General features: G+C 48.2%; 2 pseudogenes across 2 annotated transcripts; both read left to right on the top strand.

Annotated features, from left to right (window-relative positions):
* The first annotated feature begins 5597 nt into the window (after nt 1-5597).
* On the top strand, nt 5598-10644 carry LOC308648318 (regucalcin-like; annotated as a pseudogene). Its single transcript has 6 exons — nt 5598-5759; nt 7657-7839; nt 8363-8577; nt 9013-9144; nt 10169-10329; nt 10594-10644. The product of its transcript is annotated as a regucalcin-like (transcript).
* Nucleotides 10645-20390: 9746 nt separating this feature from the next.
* LOC308647813 (putative ribosome biogenesis protein RLP24) lies at nt 20391-20851 on the top strand (annotated as a pseudogene). The gene has a single exon. The product of its transcript is annotated as a putative ribosome biogenesis protein RLP24 (transcript).
* Nucleotides 20852-22773: the final 1922 nt, after the last annotated feature.

Genomic DNA, 22773 nt, shown 5'->3' with positions numbered 1-22773 from the left:
GGAGCTCTGAGCAGGGAGAGGGAGGGAGGAGTACAGGGGGTGTGAGCAGGGAGAGGGAGTGAGTGTTATAGGGCCTGTGAGCAGGGAGAATGAACCAGGGGTTCAGGGCCTGTGAGCAGGGATAGGGAGGGAGGGGTAGAAGGACCTGTGAGCAGGGAGAGGGAGGTAGGGTTACAGGGACTTGTGAGGAAGGACAGGGAGGGAGGGGTACAGGGGGCTGTGAGCCAGGAGAGGGAAGGAGAGGTACAAAGTGTTGTGAGCTGGCAGATGGAGGGAGGGGTACAGTGGCCTGTGAGCAGGGACAGAGAGGGAGGGGTACAGGGACCTGTGAGCAGGGACAGGGAGAAAAGTACAGGGCCTGTGAGCAGGGAGAGGGAGGTAGGGGTACAGGGTGGTGGGATCAGGAAATGGGAGGGAGGAGTACAGGGACTTCTGAGCAGGGATATGGAGCAAGGGGTACAGGGGCTGTGAGTAGGGACAGGAAGGGAGGTGTACAGGGGCATGAGAGTAGGGACAGGGAGGGTGGGGTACATGAGGCTGTGAGTCTGGAGAGGGAGGGAGGGGTACAGGGGGCTGTGAGCAGGGAGAGGGAGGGAGGGGTACAGGGGGCTGTGAGCAGGGAGAGGTAGGGAGGGGTACAGGGACCTATGAGCAGGGACACGGAGGGAGGGGTACAGGGGCTGTTAACAGGTAGAGGGAGGGAGGGGTACAAGGGTTGTGATCACGGAATGGGTGTGAGGGGTATTGGGACCTGTGAGCAGGCACAGGGATCAGGGGTACAGGGGCTGTGAGCAGGGACAGGGAGGGAGGGGTACAGGGGCATTTGAGGAGGGACAGGAAGGGAGGTTTACATGTGGCTGTGAGCAGGGAGAGGGAGGGAGAGGTATAGGGGGCTGTGAGCAGGGAGAGGGAGGGAGGGGTACAGGGACCTATGAGCAGGGACAGGGAGGGAGGGGTACAGGGGCTGTGAACAGGTAGAGGGAGGGAGGGGTACAAGGGTTGTGATCAGGGAATGGGTGTGAGGGTTATTGGGACCTGTGAGCAGGCACAGGGATCAGGGGTACAGGGGCTGTGAGCAGGGACAGGGAGGGAGGGGTACTGGGGCATTTGAGGAGGGACAGGAAGGGAGGTTTACATGTGGCTGTGAGCAGGGAGAGGGAGGGAGAGGTACAGGGGGCCTTTGAGCAGGGAGAGGGAGGGAGGGCTACAGGGGCTGTGAGCAGGGAGATGGAGGGAGGGGTATAGGGACCTGTGAGCAGGGACAGGGAGGGAGGGGTACAGGGGGTGTGATCAGGGACAGGTATGGAGGGGTACAGGGGCCTGTGAGCAGGGACAGGACAGGGGAGGGGTACAGGGGGTATGAGCAGGGACAGGGAGGATGGGGTACATTGGGCTGTGAGCAAGGAGAGGGATGGAGGGGTACAGGGGGACTGTCAGCAGGGAGAGGGAGGCAGGGTTACAGGGGAGCTGTGAGCAGGGAGAGGGAAGGAGGGGTACAGGGGGCCTTGGGTCCTCAGGGGTGGGAAGATGCAGGAAGGAGCTTCCCAAGACCCTGCTGAGGATGGCCTGCCCTTCAGGATCCTAACCCCAGTTATGTGGACCAGAGCAGGAGGTGCTTTGAGCCCTGTGCAGGACCAGGAGTCACTCAGGAAAGGCTCAGGTGGAGGTTCAGGCCACAGCCTGGGAAAGAAGTCAGCCTGTCACTCATGGGAGAGGAAAGTGCTCCTGTGGGACCCTGAGGCCAAGCATGGGCTCACGAGGGACATGGTGTGCTGGGTGCAGGAGGAGGGAAGCTCAGGTCCCCAGGCTGCCTGATTTGGTGATGGAGGAGTGCTGAGCCTCTCAGGGAGAAGTCTGTCCCCAAGCAGACCCACAATCTGAACCCCACCTTGCCCCTGTGCCTCTCCCAGGAAGCAGCCTAAGGCGAGGTGACCTGAGGCTCTGGCAGACCCATGGTGCTTTCCTGTCACAAGGCCCCTGGGCGACAACCCCATCAGGAAGGAGTTGGGACAGGGGGTATTCAGCTGAGCCCCAGAGGAGGCCACTCCTAGTCAGGAGACATGATGGAGCAGTGCCACCACTCACAGACCCAAAGAGAGGAGGGCAGGGTCTCATGCTCCTGGTCAGAGGGAGCCAGCTGGCCCACCAGGGGGCAAGGTGTATGACCCCTGGGCCTAGGTCTGTGTCAGGGTCTAGGGAGTCACTCCAGCAGGTCTCCCACAGGGAGTATCACCTGGTGGGATCACCATAAGCACACAGGCCATTGCGGCTCCCAAGGTGCCCCAGGGCCACCACAGCTTCTCTGGACAGCCAAGTGGGATGTGGGGCCAGCAGGCTGAGTGCAGCACACTGTCTCCAGCTGTCCCACAGGGAGGGAGAAGTGTCACCAGGAGAGTAAGAACTGGACACTATCCATTTGACTGAGCCATGCTCTGGTGGGGGAGCCCACACTATGCCAGCAGGGTGGCAACAGGACATCAGAGGAGTCACTGCAGGGGACACAGGCTCACACTGACTTGGCACAAGGCTCCTGCTCTGGGGGAGCAGACAGGGAGAGGGTAGTGCCAGGGAGACCTGGTTGAAGAGGCTCCCAAACCTAGGGATCCGAAGAGCTGAGCAGAGGGGAGGGGTGAGGAACCCCAGGGCCCAGGGAGCTGCAGAGCTGAGCAGAGGGGAGGCAGGAAGGAGCCCTGAGGCCCAGGGAGCTGCAGAGTTGAGGGGGGGTGAGGAGCCCCAGGGCCCAGGGAGCTGCAGAGCTGAGCAGAGGGGAGGCAGGAAGGAGCCCTGAGGCCCAGGGAGCTGCAGAGTTGAGCAGAGGGGAGGGAGGGAGGAGCCCGGTGGACAGGATATCTCGAAGGCAGGGATGAGGGGCCAACTTTGGATGCAATTTCATGGCCCTGTAAATGTCCTGAACTTAGAAACAAAGTGTCACAGGGGCTTAAACCATTTTCCCAGTCCAGTGGGATCTTCTCCTCCAGGCTTAGAGGGCAGAAGGCTGAGACCAGGGGTCACAGGGCTTAGCTACCTCCCCAGGCTCCAGGGTAGACTCCAGTCATGTCTTGTCCAGCTACAGAGGGGAACTTTACAGATGGCGGGAGTGCCAAGGTGGCCCCTCAGCACTTGGCCAGTGCAGGGGAACACTGGGGCTGATGTAGGAAATGACCACAAACCAGCAGTTGAAAACCACAGGAACTTGTCCTCTGCCAGCCCTGGAGGGCAGAGGCCAAGACCAGGGGTCCCAGGCTGAGATCCCTGCATAGGCTCCAGGGAGGCTCTTCCTGCCTCTCCAGCTCCTGGGGCTCCAGGTGGCCCTGGGCTGGTGGCCCCTCACTGCAGTCTCTGCTTCTGTGTCCAGGTGCTACTCCTTTGTGCCTGCGTCCCCTTCTCTGTCTCTAGTGGGCACACTGCGATTGCATAGGGCCACCCTTACCCAGGATGGTTTCATCTTGAGATCATTACCTAATTATATCTGCAGAGACCCTAAATGCAAAAGAAGCCCTATCCCGAGGTCCCAGTGCACTTGGGGTGCTATTCAGCCCACTGGGGTTGGACATGGGGAGGCATCCCAGGTGGGGAGCAGGGGTGTATGGGCAAGCCCATGTGGGATGCCTGATAGACTTCCAAGCAGGGTGGTAGGCAGAAATCTATTCTGGGAGCTGGTGTGTGCTCATCTACAAATGGGGGAGTCATCCACAGGTTGGAGTGTGTAAGTCATGAGTCAGATGAGATCATCCGCCCCAGGTGCAGAAGGAGGCTGCCCTGGGAATCTAGGCAGGACCTGGGAAAGGGCTAGCATTTGGCAGGTGGAGGAGGAGCATTCTGGAGATAGGACAGCTGGACCAAGGGAAGTGGAGAAGGGTGAGTGCCTGGCGTCCTGTTGTGGAGTCATGGGGACATGACAACTGGTTTGGTGCCAGGGCCCCTGGAATGTGGGAGCAAAGGGCGTGTGGGGCTCTGTGCCCCCACAGTGTGTCTCAGGGAGAGCTAGGTCTTGGCTGCATAGAGGCCACTACCCTGTCTGCAGCCGGAGGAACCCTTGGTGTGGGCCTGCAAGAGAGCAGCACCTCCTGCCAAAATTCTCTCCTTGGGGAGTACCCTGGCAATCCTGCTGGCAGAAAGCGGTGGTGGCAGGAGAGGCGCAGGGTCCCTGGCACCACTGTACTCATTGGAGTGGCACGTGGGCAGAGGCTGCTGAAGGAGCCTACAGGAGGCTGGCGGAGTGACGCCCAGATCATCTCAGAGGGCGGAGGAAGACACGGGGAGGGACTCTGGTGCCTGTGAAAGTTTGGGTGCCATGGCCAGGTGTGTGAGGCCGGGTAGGGTCAGCAAGTGAAGCTCGGAGATCAGCAGTCCGTTCTTTACAGGATGCCTGTGGGTAGAGCCCTGCCCAGCGCCCCATTTGCCTGCCCAGGGATCCCCGTGCCTCCTCAGCGCCCCCTCTAGGCCTGCTGGGCCAAGACTGTGCTCCCTGTGAGCCTGCCTGGGTGAGCCCTGTGGACTCCCAGTTGCAAGAGGGCGCTCTTCTGCAGTAGGACAGGAGCACAGTGTCCCTCTGCCCAGGGAAGCACCTGTGCCAGGTGAGAACCCAGGAGGGCTGGGTCGAATGGTCGGCCCTAAGGGGAAGTCTCAGGGATGCCTGGTGGGGCTCTGGCCGCGACCTGGGAGGCTCTCTATGGAAGCAAGGTCCTAAGGGCTGCTGCTTCTCCTACTCTAGTGCAGAGAGTACAGGACAACTCCTGCAACTGCTACCTTGGCTCTGCAGGACAGAACAAGTGACATGCCACCGCCTAGGGCTCTGTTGGTTTGGTGAAGCACGGAGGGAGGGATGAGGGAGGGGAGGGCGGAAGACAGTTGCTGCCCTCACTTGGTGGACCCTTCAGCCTGAGTGCAGTGGAGTCCCAAGGAGCTGAGGGAGCAGGACAGGATGAGGGCTGAGGAGCATGTGAGCCGCCCCAGTATGGGAGCCCTGGGCTGCTGGGCCTCCTGGTGCCATCCAGGAAGGGCCCTGTGAACTGAGTCCCACCAAGGGCAGGCGTGGCACAGCAACCCGATTAACAGGAGCATTAGAAGTGAGCCCTTCTGGGGGAGAGGTCTCCTGGGCAGAGAGGCCAGGGTGTGTGCTTGGGAGCCAGCCACCTGCAGATCGCACCCCACCCCAGCCTCTGAGCCGGGCCCACCTGGACAGTGGCTCAGCTTAGCAGCCCCTGCTTCCCAGGCTGTAGCTAGGGGTCCTGGAAGGTGAAGAAGTGGTGGGCACACTGTGCCACCAGAAGGAAAGGGCACAGGGACTCCTGGAACCTTGTCAGGGAGTGCCTTTTCAAGTGACAGGGCACCTGCATGTTCTATCAATATCTTGGGTCATGCAGGGTGCCAGGTGGCAGAGGAGCCAGGAGGGGCACGGGCTTGGCTGGGTCCTTCTCTGCATCACCATGTCTGCCTGGGTAAGGCTTCATGAGCAGAAGAGGCTGTCCTTGAGACCACAGGATGTGTCACACATCTGGGAGCGCCCAGCCTGCACAGTGCAGCAGCCCTCACCCGATGACCAGGAGCATGGGACAGGGAACAGGGCACTCACAGCCCTGTCGTCCTCCCAGGCCATGGCGTCCCCCAGGATTGAGGCTGTCATCAGGGAGAGGTACAGGATGGGGGAGTGTCCCGTGTGGGAAGAGGAGACCAGGCAGCTGGTGTATGTGGACATCAACGCCAGGACTGTGTGCCGGTGGAACCCAACTCTGGGGAGGTGTAGGCCATAGGCCTGAGTAAGTGGACCTGGGGGCTGCAGATGGTAGGCCTGAGGAAGTGGGCCTGGGGCTACACACTGTGGGCCACAGTAAGTGTGGGTCTGGGGGCTGGAGATGTTGGGCCAGTGTAAGTGGGTCTGAGGGATGCAGACAGTGGGCCTGAGGAAGTAGGTCTGGGACCAGCAGACAGTGGACCTGAGGAAGTGAGTCTGGGGGCTGCAGACTGTGGGCCTGAGGAAGTGGGCCTGGGGGCTGCAGATGGTGGATCAAAGGAAGTAGGCCTGAGGGCTGCAGATGGTGGGCCTGAGGAAGTGGGCCTGGGGTCTGCAGACAGAGGGCCAGAGGAAGTGGGGATGGGGCTGCAGATGGAGGGCCAGAGGAAGTGGGCCTGGGGTCTGCAGACAGAGGGCCAGAGGAAGTGGGGATGGGGCTGCAGATGGAGGGCCTGAGGAAGTGGGCCTGGGGTCTGCAGACAGAGGGCCAGAGGAAGTGGGGATGGGGCTGCAGATGGAGGGCCTGAGGAAGTGGGCCTGGGGTCTGCAGACAGAGGGCCAGAGGAAGTGGGGATGGGGCTGCAGATGGAGGGCCTGAGGAAGTGGGCCTGGGGTCTGCAGACAGAGGGCCAGAGGAAGTGGGGATGGGGCTGCAGATGGAGGGCCAGAGGAAGTGGGTCTGGGGGCTGCAGAATGTGGGTCTGGGGTCTGCAGAATGTGGGTCTGGGGGCTGCAGAACGTGGTCCTGAGGAAGTGTGGGTCCCCTGGAGCTCCAGTTGTTCCTGGGGAGGGAGCTGTGAGACCATCCTATGTACCCAGGGGCCCATTCCCCTGAGGTCCTGGGGCTCCTTTAGCTATGAAGCTGTCCTGCCTGCCCATGGCCCGTGTCCCCTGAGGTCCTAGGGCTTCTTGGTACCTTTGTCATAGGTGTCCAGCATCACTCGTGGCCTGAGGGTTGCAGGGGCCCAGCCGGGGCACCTGCTTGCTCAGCACCTGGCTGCCTGCTCTGGAGCCCCTGGAGTGTGGGCTGTCACACCCTGGGCACAGGACAGACTGTGGGGGTGGGAAGTCCTGGTGTACAGGATGGACCAAAGATGGGCTAGCTGTCCTCCAGACAAAGTCCTAGAAATGCTGACATCCTCCTGGCGGCTGTGTGGAGCCTTCGCCTGGCTCTGACCCCAGGTTGTGCCACACACGCACCTGTCCTGACTCAGGAGCCAGGGTGGGGGTGACTGTGCTTTTTCCAGGCTCATGTGTGTGCGTGGACCCACACACCTGGGTGGTATCTGTGTCTGTGGGGCTTGCACACCTATGTGGCTGACGACCCCTGTAGGCTCACACACCTGTGTGGCTGATGACCCCTATGGGCTCACACACCTGAGAGTTACCTGTGTGTCTCTGGGGCTTGCACACCTGTGTGGCTGATGACCCCTGTGGGCCTTCTGAGGAGCAGAAGCAGCACTCTGGGAGCGTCCTCCACTCACACTCACCCTCCCCAAGGGCAAGTGCCACTGTCCCCCTTGCAGATCAGGGCTGGCCCAAAGTCTGTGTCTGGCCTCAGGTATGCTCCTGTGGAGCCAGCCCCAGGTCCAGCGGTCCTACCCGAGGGCTCAGGGGCACCCGCGGATCTCACACTGGCGTTGATGTGAGGAGACGCCAGCGCTCTCCATTTCTGCAGTCCTGGTGGCCTGCAGGCAGGCTCAGCAGCCTCCAGTCCCATCTAGAGGCCCTATGGTGGCCGTTGTGGGGAGGGGGGCGCAGAGAAGTGGTCCACGCAGGCCCAGCAGGACTGGTCCTGTGCTGAGACGTGCTCTGTGCCCTGATGGTGCCTCCCAGCACAAGCCCCATGGGTGGGGTGGCACTGTCTCCTGGAAAAGCAGCAGCTGGGCCACCCTGCTGTCCTGTATCCTCTGTCCTCCCAGGAGACCCTGGTGGCTGTGTGGCTCTGTGCAGAGAGGGCAGCTACATGGTGGCTTCTGGTACCTGCCTTGGCCTCCTGGACTGGGAGACGGGGCACGAGGAGTGGGTGGCCTGGCTGGACCATGACAAGCCCCACAACATGTTCAACAATGGGAAGGTGGACCCCACTGGGAGGTTTGAGGCAGGTGAGCTGCTGAAAGGACTGGCTGTGGCCTAGTTAGCCAAAGGTGTCCCAGGCCACCTGGAGAGTCTGTCGTCATGGTGGGTGCTGGCTTTTTGGGGACCTCAGGAGCTCTCCCCAGGCTGTGGCAAGCAGCACCCGAGGTTATGCAGGTGCTGGGCAGCCCACAGGTTTCCTCCTGCTCCAAAGCCCACGGCTTTCATGTAATTCTTCCTGGGTCCATGCCCAGAGAGGACCCTGGGAGGGTCGAAGCCGCCAGGGTGGAGCAGCGGCCAGGGCTGCTGGCCAGAGGCCATTCACGTGCAGCTGAGGGCCCTGCACCTCTGCCTGAGCAGGCCTCTACCCAGGTGGAACATCTCTGGGGTCCCTCTTCGCCCAGCACAGAGGCTCATTCACAGATACTGCCTGAGGGCCATCCTGCCTGTTGTCCCCCAACTGAGGGTGACCACAGCTCTCTGCACAGCGGGTCTCTGTGGGGTGGACAAGGCAGGTTGGGGTGCTGCCCACTGACCTTTCACTCTCTTCAGGCACCATGCCAGAGGTGTCCACTCCAGGAGTGTGGGAGCCGGGGCAGGGCTCCCTGTATACACTCTACGCTGACCGCTCTGTGATCAGACAGCTGGATCAGCTGGGCATCCCAATGGGCTGGACTGGTCCCTGGACCACCTCACTCTCTACTATGTGGACAGCCTGGTCTACTCTGTGTGGGCCTATGACTACAACGTGCAGACAGGAGGCCTGGGTAGGGGCCTCCCTGGCCAGTCCCCCACACACTCCCCAGGCTAAGGCCTCCATGGCCAGTTCCCCACACCCTCCCTCAGGTATGGGCCTCCTTGGCCAGCCACCCATACCCTCCCTGGGGTAGGAGCCTCTATGGCCAGCCACCCACACTCTCCCCAGGTGGGGTCCTCCGTGGCCAGACCCCCACGTCCTCCCTGGAGTAGGGGCCTCCGTGGCCAGCACCACAAGCCCTCCCTGGGTGGGGCCTCCCGTGGCCAGCCCCCAACACCCTCCCCGGGGGGGAGCCTTTGTGGCCAGTCCTCCCACATCCTCCTGAGTCCCCTCCTGGGGTCCCAGATGCACCACCAGGTCTGTAACTCCTTCCCATGGTTGAGGCCATGCAACATGACCTCCTGGTCTGGGCTGTGAGGGGCCACGTGCCTCTGTCCTGCTGCAGCAAACCCATGGCTGGTGTGCCAGCTGGAGCCAGAGCAAAGAATGCCAGATGGGCTGTGCATGGACACCACAGGGACACTTTGGGTGGCCTGCATTGAAGGAGGCAAGGTGATCCGCATGGACCCCGAGACAGGTGTGTGCACATGGCAGTCAGTCAAGGAGGGGCCATGGGGTGCTCTGTGCTATGGTGTTCAGGGTCCAGGAGTGGGAAGGCAGCACCACATGCTTGTCCAGCTACAGGGTGACCTGTGCAGATGGCGGGAGTGCCAGGATGGCCGCTCAGCACTTGGCCAGTGTAGGGAACACTGGGGCTGATATAGAAAATGACCACAAACCAGCGTTGAAAACCACAGGACCTTTTCCTATCCCACCCTGGAGGGTGGAGGCTGGACCAGGGTCCCAGGCTGAGCTCCCTGCACAGGCTCTAAGGAGACTCCTCCTGCATCTCCCAGCTTCTGGGCTCCAGATGGCCCTGGCTGGTGCCCCCTCAGTCCAGTCTCTGCCTCCATCTCCACGGGGCTCCTCCTCCTTCACAGGCTGAGGAACCCCACCTTCCAATGCAGCTCAAGCCAGGCCTCCGTCCCTGGGGTCGGGCCAGGCTCAGCTCTGGCAGGGCACTCCCCGCCTGACCGCTGTTCACAGCTGACAATAAATGTGGCCACCTCAATGTCATCTCTGCAGCTGCTGCCCTGGGATGTGCCCCCCCTGGACTGCCCCATGCTCTGTCCAGTGTCACCCATCTTCAGGGTCTGTGTCCCCTCTTCTGTCTCTTGGGAGTACACGGCCATTGCATGAGGGCCACTTGACCCAGGAGGAGTCCATCTCAGGACCCTTCACTAATGACCTCTGCAGAGACCCGGTTACCACACCAGGTCCCACTCACAGGTTCTGGGGTTCAAATGTAGACAGGACTCACCTCTTACAATGGTGTCCAGCTCCCTCCAGGAGCCTGGCCTCTCCAGCTCCTGGGCTCCAGGTGTCCTTGCTGACCCCTGCAGTCCATGAGTCAGGGCAGAGTTGGGGATCAAGTGCTGCAGGTGCCAGGCAGAACCAGTAGGCCCAGGACCCTACTGGGGAGTGGGCACTGTCAGGCCACCTGGGGTCCTACAGCAGGCGGGTGGCTGGGCTTCAGGGACGTACTTGAGCTTTACTCACAGGGATGCGGCTGTGCACCCTGGAGATGCCAGTGTTCAGGTTGATGTCCTGCTGCTTCCAGGGTGGGGGGGCTGATTACCCTGGCTTTTGCGTGACCTCTGAAGCAGACAGCCTGAGTCCAGAGCAGCTGTTGCGGGAGCTGCAGGCAGGACACGTCTTCAAGGTCAGTGGGGTCTCCCTGCCAGGGTCAGCTTGGTCCCAGCCACGTCTGCTCAGCCAGGTGTAACGCATCTTGACCTCAGGGACTGGAGCAGGCTTGGCAGCATCCATGGGGACATCTGTCCACCTGGAAAACAGCCCTCCCGAGGCCTCACGTGCCCTGCTGTGCACAGAGACGTTTACAGGAAGTTTAAGAAGCTGGTGTGACTATCACTGCCAGGAGACTCAGCCGCGCCCAGGGACTCACCTCCACCCTCTCCTCCTGCAGGTCATGGGCCTGGGGGTGAGAGGCCTTGCGTTCTGCCACTTCACTGGCTGAGGAACCCCACCGTCCAATGCAGTTCACACCAGGCCTCCGTTCTTGGGTCGGGCCAGGCTCAGCTCTGGCGGGGTGCTCCCACCTGACCACTGCTAACAGCTGACAATAAATGTGGCCACCTCAATGTCATCTCTGCAGCTGCTGCCCTGGGATGTGGTCCCCCCCAGGACTGCCCCATGTTATGTCCAGTGTCACCCAGCTTCAGCTTGTAATGCCCCCATGTGTTCTCCAAGGTCCCCACGAGTCACCTGCACTCTGCAGAGCATGTGGCCACACTGGTATCTCTGAGGTTGGCCTCTCTGCCTCCACTTGGTTATGGGTCACTGAGAGCAGGAACCTGAGCATGGGCTGTAGCTGTGCTGGACGTGCACAAGTTCATCTGCTAGGGATAGAGCCAGACATCAGGTGCCTTCACAGCACTGGGCGCCCAGTGCCTTTACTTCCAAAACAGCCTATTTACCCCTGAAAGGCACTCGCACTCCAGCAGTGACCCAGTACCCGGCCCAGCCTTAGCACCTGCCCACTGCCTGTGTCTGGATGGCCTGCTGTGGATAGGACCTGCCCACAGAGTCCACACTGAGTGACCCTCTGTATTGGCTTCTCTCACTGAGCCCCATGTCTCAAAGTCTGTCCCACTTGCAGCACGTGTCAGTCCTGTGTGGTCAGTCAGTCCTGGAGAGGGGCGGCTGGCCTGGGAAGAGGGAGAGACCTGGTCTCAGGTGCAGCCCCTGATACAGGGTGCTGAGGGGCCAGGCGGGGACCTTAGGGAGGCCAAGCAGGGGCCCAGGAAGTGGGCATCCTCCTGCTGACCACCACTGTCTGCTCAGGGGCTGGGAGTCCAGGAGACAACTGGGCTTTGCCTTGTCTACATTGGAAAGCACTGGTGTCCACTGTCTATGTGGTGCTGGTTTATGCCACACAGAATGCTGGAGAGGACATCTGTAAAACAGTGGACGCCCATGCTGCCCCAGGCCCAGGGGCGGGGTGCCGGGTCCTCACTGAATTGTCCCTCCTGCCCGCCCTGGCTGCGCAGTCTCTATGCCTGCCTGAACAGACGGTCAGCCAGGAGAGTGGTCATCTGGGCCAGCACTCACCTCTGTGGGAGTGTCCACAGCTTGCCAGCTGCCTGCCCCAGGCCTGCAGGGACCCCTTCTATATATGGATATCACATTAGAACCAAAAACCACAGAGCAGCTATTATATCAGTTTTCAATGCAATATTATGTTTAACATTTGATACAAAAAGCCACAGAGTAGCCACATCAGTTTTTGATACTATAGGATGGACATAATTGCTGAGGGCCATTGCCAAGTAGGAATGACGCATCGAAATTTCCTTGCCAGCGTACCCCATGTTAAATGGACTTGCCTTGGAATTTCGCTGTTGACCTTGCTTGTGTGTTTGAGAAAGGTGACCCTGCTCAAGGACCAGGGTGGATCCAGGATTAGGGTGTATCCTGCAGGTTTGAGGAAGTATCCTGCTCCTTGGGTTTAGGGCGTTCCCGGTTTAAGACAAGTTCAAGGCGTTCCCAGTTTAAGACAATATGGGTTTTAGGGAAGTTCAATGTTGAAGATTATTGCTGCTGGGAATAGGGCATTCCTGCTGCTTGAGTTCCCGTTGAGTTCTTGTGAGATTCAAAAAGTATTGGAAAAGAAGCCTCATGGTGGAGGTGAATTGGGCGGCAGCAGAACTGGGATTTCCCCAGAACGTGTTTGTTGAAGGCCGGTGTGAGTTCGGGAATAAAGAATTGCTGTTTGAATCTACAAGGTGTGTGGTGGCTCGTGATTCTGTGCCCAGCCAAGACATTGGCACATAATAATAGTATTAATCACAATAGGGCAGCTATTATGTTACTTTTAGATGCAACAATATAGATATCATATTAGCTGTGAAGGCCACAGGACAAATACTATATCAGTTTTATTTTTTATTTTTTAATTTTTTTTGATATCAAAAATTGAACTCAGGAGAACTCGACTACTGAGCTACATCCCCTGCCCTATTTTATATTTTAGTTAGAGATAGGGTCTCACTGAGTTACTTAGCACCTCACTTTTGCTGAGGCTGGCTTTGAACTCACAATCCTCCTGTCTCAGCCTCCTGAGCCACTGGGATTATAGGCATGTGTCACTGCACCTGGCCCTAGATCAGTTTTAGATCCTATATTATGGACATCATCTTCATATCAGAGGCCACAGAGAAGCTGTCATATCAATTTTAAATGCTATATTAGTCTTAAAGGACACAGGGCAGCCACTTTATCAGTTTTTGATGTTCTAGTAAGGATATCATATTCAATACTAGTATTGAAGCCCATGGAGCAGGAATTATATCACTTTTAGAAGTAACAATACAGATATTGCATTAGTATTATATTATTATAATATCTTGAAATGCCATTATTTTATTTTATTGATTAATGGATATAATTTTATTATAAAGGCTACAACAGGTATTTTAATAGTTTTGGAAGCTAGAGCATGAATATTATATTAACATTAAAGGCCAAAGGGAAGCTAGTATGTTAATTTTACATGTACTGTTCTATGGATATCATAATAATATGAAAACCGCAGGGCAGTTATTTTATTAGCTTAAGATGCAATAAGATGGATATTACATCAATATTAAAAACCACAGGTCATGCATTATGTTTCTTTCATATGTTATAGTATAGATATTATATTAGTATTAAAGGTCACAGGGAAGCCAAGTAGTAGTTTTAGAGTTTATACTATGGATATGATGTTGGTATTAAAGACAATATGCAACTGTTATATTATTTACAATGATAAAGTATGGATACTACATCAGAACTATAGGCCATAGGACTGCTATTTTATTAGTTTAAATGCTATAATGTGGATATCATAAAAGAATTGAAGGTCACAGAGCAGGTATTTTATTCATTTTAGATGTTGTAGTATGGATTTTATATAGTATTAAAAGGCCACAGGGAAACTATCACTTCAATTTTAGGAGATACAGTGTTGATATTATTAAAGGCCATAGGGCAGCTAGTATATTAGATGCTATATGTGGATATTGTATTAATATGAAAGGCTACAGGAGAGCTATAATATTACATTAAGAGGCCAAAGTGCAGTTATAATACTAATAATAGTGTCACAGGCAGCTCCTATAGTACTTAGTATAGGTGCTGTACTATGCACACCATATTAGGATTAAAGCCCAGCCAGGCAGTGGCACATGCCTGTAATTCCAGTGAGTTAGGAAGCTGAGGCAGGGGGATTACAAGTTCAAGACCAGCCTCAGCCACTTAGTGAGTCCCCAAGTAATTTATCAAGACCCTGTGTCAAAATAAATTTAAAAAAAAAAATAAAAAGGGCTGGGGATGGGGTTAAATGCCCCTAGTTTCAATTCCTATTACCAAAAAATATATTAAAGCCAAAACTTTAGTTATTTTATTAGTTCTATATGCTATACTATGTAAATCCTATTAGTATTAAGCTATTATACTCATTTTAGAAACTGTAGTTTGGATATCATATTACTTTATTAAATCCCAGAACTACAGGCATTTTGTTAAATTATGTTAACTTTAGATGCGATAGTATGGATATCATAATAGTATAAATGTCCACGGGGCAGCTATTATATTACTTTAGATGACATAGTATAGAGATTTTATTAAATTTAAGGCTAAAGGCCATAGGGATGATATTATATTCATTTTAAATGCTATATTATAGATATCATATTATATGGATATTATATTAAAGGCCACAGAGTAGCTATTAGATCAATTTAAGATGCTATACTAAGGATGTCGTATTGGTATTAAAGGATACAGGGAAGCTATAATATCAGTTTTAGATGCAATCATATGGCTACTACATTAAGCCACAGAGTAGATATTATATTAGCTTGAGATGCTATAGCATGGTTATTAATTTAGTATAAAAGACTACAGGGCAGCTATTATATTAATTTTGGATGCTATAGTTTGGATATATTATTAACATTAGAGGTTACTGGGAAGTTATTATATTAGTAATAGAATTAAACCCTCAGTACAGTTATTATATTAGTTGTACTTACTATAGTATAGATATTACTTCAATACTGAAGCCACAGAGTAGCTATTATATTAATGTAGATTCTGTAGTATGGATATTATACTAATATGAAAGGCTATATGAGAGCTATACTAACCTATTCTGCAGCCACAGTGTGCATATATTAATACTAAATACCACAAGGAAAGTTTTTACAGTAGTGTAAAATGCTACAGTAAATATACTACATTACTATTAAAGGAAAAAGTTTAGTTGTTACATTAGTATTAGATACTATATTAGTTTTAGATAGTATTCTGAATATCATAATAGTATTGGCAGCTACTATATCAGGTTTAGATGCTACATTATGGAGAATTTATTAATATTAATAGCCATAGGACAGCTATCTTATCAGTTTTAGATGCCAAACAGGTAATCACACTAGTACCAATTGCTTCAGATCAGCTATTATATTAGTATTAAGACCACAGGGGACATATTATATCCATTTTAGATAATAGAGTATGCATATCTTATTTGTATTCAAGGCTACAGGGCAGCTATTATATCAGTTTTAGATGCTACACTAAGCAGTTTTAGATGTTATACTAATATGATATCATATCAGTATTAAAGGCATCATGGCAACTATTTGTTTTAGGTGCTGCAGTATGTATATTATTTAGTATTGAAACCACAGTACAGCCATTACATTAATTCAGATGCTACAGTATGATACTATATTAATATTAAAGGTCACAGGGCAGATATTTTATCAGTTTAAGATGACATAATATGAATATCATATTAGTATTATATATTATATTATTAAAGGCCACAGGGCAGCTCTTATATTAGGATGGATATTTTATTAGTTTTAAAGATCTCGGGGAAGCCATTATATCAGTTTTAGATGTTCTAGCATGGATATCATATTAGTATTAAATGCCCAGGTCAACAATTATGTCACTTTTAGATGTTTAAGTATGCATAACATATTAGTATTAAAGTCAACATGGCAATTGATATATTAATTTCAATAGTATAGCATGAATATCATTAGTTTAATGGCTTCAAAGCAGATATTTTACTAGATTAATATACTATAATATAAATATCATGCTAATATTAAAGGCCACAGAGCATCTGTTTATCCCTTTTAGATTCTATATCATGTATATTAAATATTAAAATCCACCAGAGAGTTATTATATTGGTTTCACAGCCTGTAGAAAAGGTATCACATTCATATTAAAGGTCATGTCTATTATATTGGTTTTAGAGGCCATAACATAGATATCATTTTAGTATTAAAAGCTAAGGAGAGCTATTGTATTAGTTTTAGATGCCATAATATGGATATCACATTAGATTTAAAGGCCACAAACCAGCTACTATATTCATTCTAGATACTACAGTTTAGATATCATATTAGTATTAAAAGCCTCTAATGCTTCTAATATCTGTTTTTGATGCTATAATATGAAAATCATATTAATAGTAAATGCCATAGAGCAGCTATTTTATCAGTTTTCCATGCCATAAATATGGAGATCATATCAGTAACAAAGGCCACAGGACAGCTATCATATTAGATTTAGAGATCATAATATGGATGACATATTAATAGTGAAATCTATAGGGAAGCTATTATATTAGATTTCATGCTATCACAAGGTTATTATATTAATATAAAAAGACAGAAGGAAGCCATAGGATAGATATAATATCTGTATTGGAAGGCCACAGGACAACTTTTATATTAATTTCAGGGACCATAATTTTTATATCATATTAATATTAAAGGCCATGGGGCAGGGGCTGGGATTGTGACTCAGTGGTAGAGCACTTGCCTGGCATGCATAAGGCAATAGATTTGATCCTCAGTACCACATTAAAATAAATAATTAAATACAGGTATTGTGTCCATCTATAACTTTAAAAAATATTTTTAAAAGGCCACAGGGCAGGCTGAGGTTGTGGCTTGGTGTAGAGTGCTTGCCTAGCATGTGTGAGGCACTGGGTTTGATCCTCAGCACCACATAGAAATAAATAAATATGTAAATAAATAAAATAAAGGTATTATGTCCACCAACAACTAAAAAAAAATTAAAAGGACACAGGGCACGTATTATATTAGTTTTAGATGCTAAATTATGGATATTATGTTATTATTAAAGATCACAGTTTACCTATTTTATTAGGTTTAAATGCTATATTATGGATATCATTAGTATTAAAGACCACAGGGCAACTATTATAATATTTTAAGTACCAGAGAGCATAACAGGTTAGTATTGAAGGCCACAGGAAGCTATTATATTAGTTTTAGAGTCCACAGTATGGATATTACATTAGTATGTAAGGCCATAATGCCACTATAATATCAGTTTCTGATGCTGTATTATGGATTTTTGTTACAATTAAAGGCCACAGTACAGTTATTATATTAATTTTAGAGGCTATAGTACAGAGACCACATTTGAATTACAAAGCATAGGTCAGCTATTATATTAGCACTAGGTGCTATAGTATGAACATCATTAAGTATTAGAGGCAAAGGTACATGAATTAGTTTAAGATGCTATATATTGATATTACATTAATATTAAAGAACACAGGAGATCTATTAGATGATACAGTATGTATGTATGAAAGGCTATGAGATAGTTACTATATTAGATTGGGATGTTTTGCTATGGATATAATATTACTGTAAAAGACCAAAAAGCAGTTATTATATTAGTATTAAATGCTATAGTGTGCATACTATATTAGTATTAGAGACCAAAGGTCAGCTATTACATGTTTTAGATATACATTGAAATCTCTTGTAGATAGAGACTCATGCTCTTATAGTCCTAAAATCAATTATGGTGAAGATTTCTGGAGAAACTTAGTTAAGATTTTCTGTGGAGGAGGGGGTACCCTACAGAAGATTCTTTTAGTAGTGCAGTCACACTAAGGTAACTTCTGACCAGCAATTAACCCTAGTGCCCACATTAACATGAGACTGACTTGTAGATGAAGCCCCCTAAATAGGATGGCCACCATGACAGTTCTGGAGAGCACCAGCTAAGGTCAAAACCTCCAGTGCCCAATGTGAAGGAGGAGGTGAACACCTGATTGGCAGAGTACAGAGGTGGTCCCCAGTTCTCCTGGTAAACATCAAACACTAATAAAGTTTAGGGACAGCCAAGGGATGAGAGAGAGAGAGACAGAGAGAGAGAGAGAGAGAGAGAGAGAGAGAGAGAGAGAGAGAGAGAGAGAGACACTAGAGAGAACACTTAGGTGAACACTAAGTTGGCAAAAGATGACAACAATATAGTAAGTAAGTGACATTTCTGAATACTTGAACAAAAGCATAGACTTAAAAAAGTAGTCTTTACATTATCTGAGGAAAGTACTAAGAATCAACCCTGAAGAAGTAAGCAGTTGGCCTTTTGAATACAATAGAACACAAATGAAGAAAATCAAATGTTGATGAAGAATCTGGGTTTTAGAATTTAAAGAATTAAATATAAAGGAAATACCTAAAAAGCCAATTATATGGACAAGTCGTTAGAAGACATGGAGAATCCTTAACAACTTCTAGAATAGGTCAGAGTCTCAGGAACACAGTTGAGTTGAGGCCGGCTGAGCATCCTTGGGAAGGACAGTTTTGTCATGAGAGGAGGTGGTGAAGGGCTACACAGTAAACTGTAAGAGATTATTGTCAAGGGTTACATAAGGGGCTGAGAAAGGAGGTGGTAGAGGGATATACAGGAGATGAGGGCAGTTAGTGAAGGAAAACATAGGAGTTGAGAGGTGTTGGTGGAGGGCTACAGAAGATGGTATGAGAAGAGATGATGGAGTGCTACAAAGAAGCCATGAGAGAACATGGTCAAGGGCTACACATGAGCCCTTGAGAGGAGGTGACAAGAGAGTACATAGGAGCGGATAAAAGGAAGTGGTGGAGGGCTAAATGCTGAGATGAGAGGAGAAGATGGAGGGCTACACAGAAAGCTGTGAGAGGAGGTGATGGATGGTTACACAGGTAGAGAAGAAAGGTGCTGGTGGAGTGTTACACAGGAGGAGATAAGAGGAGAAGGTTAAGAGCTACACAGGGTCAGTAAAAGCAGACAGTGGAAGGCACACTAGAAGCCATATGGGATGTGATACAGGGCTACACAGGAATTGATAAGTGGTGTAGGGTCACAGAGTGGGTCACAAGAAGTGGTGGTCAATGTTAACACAGTATGAAGCATAGTATCCCAGGGATGCTGAATTCTAAGGAATTCTTGGTTTGACCCTTATTCTGACCCCTCTTACCTATTCATAACTCTAAAACACTACTTCCTATCTCCTAGCTTTTACCTCACCCTAGAAACCCTAAATATAAGCCCACAAACCATGTGCTTCTGTTTAACATCTATTCTGTAAACAACCCCTACCTACTCTGTACTCAACATCTGACCACACTCCAGACCACAAATTTGCTCAGGCTCAACTCCATCCACAATACCCACCCTAACCATAATGTTCACCACATAATTTTGTTTTTCTGATTTTGATCTTGAGAAGGGGCTAGGCTTCAGCCTGGCTGACCTTGAGAAGAAGATGGTTTCAGTGTAGATGACATTTGAAGGTAGGCCTCGTTCCTCCATCCAGGGCTGGTTGGCCACATCTGCTCTGTTCTTGTAATGCATTCTTCTGGAGCAGGTTGGAGAGATCCTGATTTGCCTGAATGTGATTTTGACCTGAAACAATCAAGCTACTTTTCCCACAGTCATTGTGAATATTGCACCTGAGTGTCACACCAGTCTTGTACTGGGGCATCTTTATATCCTGTTAATGATATTAAAACAGGCTCTGAGCATTCAGATGGCTTCTATGGGGCACATGCTGGTAAGTGGGAACAATCCCAAACCCCACTCCCAGCTCCTCTACCACCTTTACCATATCTAAGACAAAGAAGAAGGGATTTCAGTCCCTGACAGGGTGTTCTCCACAGGGACAGTGTTCTCTGAGGCAGATGTTGCTTCTGGGGATGGGATACTGTCCCAGGAGCAGCTGAAGTGTAATGAAGCAGGGTGAGGGGGCATTTACAAGGTATAGTATAAATATCATATTAGTATTGAAGGCCTAAATGGCAGCTATTATATTAATTTTACAAGATGTAGTAGGATATTATATTAGAATAAAAGGGCACAAGGCAGTTGTTATTTATGTTTCAAGGCCACATTATTAATATTATATTAATATTAAATACACAGAACACCTATTATATTAGCTTTAGTTGCTATAGTATGGATATTAAAGTAGTATTAAAGACCACCATGCAAGTATTATACTGGTTTTGGATGCTATAGTGTTAACATCATCTTAGTATTTAATGTCACAGGGCTGCTATTATATTAGTGTTAGATACTATGGCATGATATTAATGTTAAAGGCCACAGAGAAGCTATTATTTAAGTTTTAAATACTATAGTATGGATATCACATTAGTATTCATTGCCACAGGGCAGCTATTGTATTAGTTTCAGATGGAGTGCTATGGATATAATATTAGTGTTAGAGGCCACAAGTCAGCTTTTATATTAGTTTTAGATGGCATGTTTAAATATTGTAATACTATTGGAGGCCAAGGGCATATATTACATTAGTTTTAAGATGTAATAATATGACATCACTTCTTCCCCAGCTCATGGCCTGGTTGGTGGGGTCCCACAAGGCTCAACATGCATATCAAGAAGTGTTATTTCTGTTCAGGGTCCACCTACCCTGTCCATGGCATCGTGTTCACCTTCAATTATTGCAAGGTATTCAGATTCTGTAAATCCAATGTACTAAGAACTTTAAAATAAAGCATAATCCTCACAAGGCCAGGTGGACTAAAGCATTCAGGAAAGCAGCTGGTCAAGAGCTTACAGTGGATAATTCATTTGAATTTGAAAAATGTAGAAATGAACCTGTCAAATGCCAGCAAGAACTACGGAATAAAACTATTAATGCAATGAAGAGAGTTGAAGAGATCAAACAGAAACACCAAGCTAAATTTATAATGAACATATTGAAAAAAATAGAGCTACAGAAAGTTCAGGACATTAAAGAAGTCAAGCAAAACTTCCATCCTATCTGAGCCCCTCTTGCAGGCAAAGGAAAGAAGTTGGAAAAAAAAATGGTACAGCAGTTGCAATAGGATGTGGACACGTGGACATGTTTCTTATAAATCTTGCTCTCTGTAACCATTTCTATATGTACATTTGAAAATCTCCTTTGGAGACTTAGAGTTTAATTCTAAAGTATTGATTTTTATATAAAGTCATTGAAGTGAAAGATGGTTACAAATAATTTTCTCCTGCATTGCTACCTGCAAAGCATCAGATTATGGTTGTTACATTGCACCTCACTGTAACATCTTCACTGATAGATGTGCTTATGTAAATCATGAAAATTGTGTTTATAAATGCACAAGTGGATTGTGGGCAGAATAATGGCACTAGGCATCATTTATGTAATAACTAATTACAAAAATTTATGGCCAGTGATATATAAAATAATTGTTTTTGCAATTAAAAAAAGATGCAGGGGCTGGGGTTGTAACTCAGGTGTATAGTGCTTGCCTAGCATGTGTGAGGCATTAGGTTTGATTCTCAGCACTGCATATAAATAGATAAAGTAAAGGTCCACTGACAACCAAAAAAAATTTTAAAGATACATAATATAAATATTACATTAGGTTAAAGGCAACAGGGAATATTCTTATTATTTTTATTTGCTAATGTATGTACATTACATTAGTATTAAAGATGATTAAAGACCCTAGAAAGCCTCACTTTATTAGTTAAAGTACTATATTATGAATATTACATTAGCATTCAAGGCCACATTGCAGTTTTTATATTAGCTTGAGATGCTGTAGTATGAATATCATTTTACTATAAAAAGCTACAGGAAGTTGTCATATTAATTTTGGACAATATAACTTGGATATTATATTAATGTTAAATGCAACAGGGCAGCTATTATGTTATTTAACTGCCATAGCATGGATATTACAGAAATATTAAAGGCCACAGAGAAGTTACTATGTTTATTTTAGATGCTCTTATATGGCTATTAAATTAATATCAAAGGTCACAAGGCAACTAAAGTACTAATTTTAGATGCTATGTTATGAATATTTTGTTACATTAGAGGCCATAGGATAAGTATTACATCAGTTTTAGATGTTATATTTTGGACATTATATTAGTAATAAAAGTGACAGGGCATTACTGTGCTATAATTTACAATTCTATAATTTGTGTACTGTAGTATAATATTATATTGATAGCCAAGTGGCAGTTATTTATTAGTTTTACATGCCATAAGATAGATATCCTATTAATATAAAGCCACATGGCAGCTATTATATTAATATTAGGTGGTACAATGTGAATATCACAATAGTACTAAAGGTCATAGAATGAAAAAAAAAAAAAAAAAAATATATATATATATATATATATATATATATATATATATATATATGCCATAGCATTTAATATTAAAATACAGTTTTAGTTTATTAAAATATTAATTTTAGATGTTGTCTATGGATGTCACAATAACATTAAGGTCCACTGGCTGGCTATTCTGTTTTATTTGAATGCTATATTATAAATATCATATTAGTTTTAATTGTCCCAGGGCAAGTATTATATTAGTTTCAGATGCTATAGTTTTGAGATCTCATTAGTATTAAAGGCACCTATTTATTTAAGATATCCCATGCTATGGGGCTAGAATTGTGGCTCAGTGGTAGAACACTTGCCTAGCATGTGTGAGGCCCTGGGTTCAATCCTCAGCACCACATAAAAATAAATAAATAAAATAAAGGTATTGTGTCCAACTACAACTAAAAAATAAATTTAAAAAATATATCATGCTATGTATATTATAATAGTTTTAAAGGCCAAAATTCAGCTATTGTATTAGTTTTAGATGCTATATGTGGATATCATGTTAGCATGAAAAGTGAAATTAAAGCAAATACATTGGTTCTGGAGGCTACACTAAGGATATTATATTAATGTTAGAGCCTTCAGGATAGATATTGTTAATACAATACACAGGGAG

The sequence above is a fragment of the Spermophilus citellus genome (assembly GCF_964194105.1).
Source record: "Spermophilus citellus genome assembly, chromosome: 4".
Lineage (NCBI taxonomy): Eukaryota > Metazoa > Chordata > Mammalia > Rodentia > Sciuridae > Spermophilus > Spermophilus citellus.
Note: the sequence above shows the minus strand (reverse complement) of the source record. Positions and strands in the feature narration are given on the sequence as shown.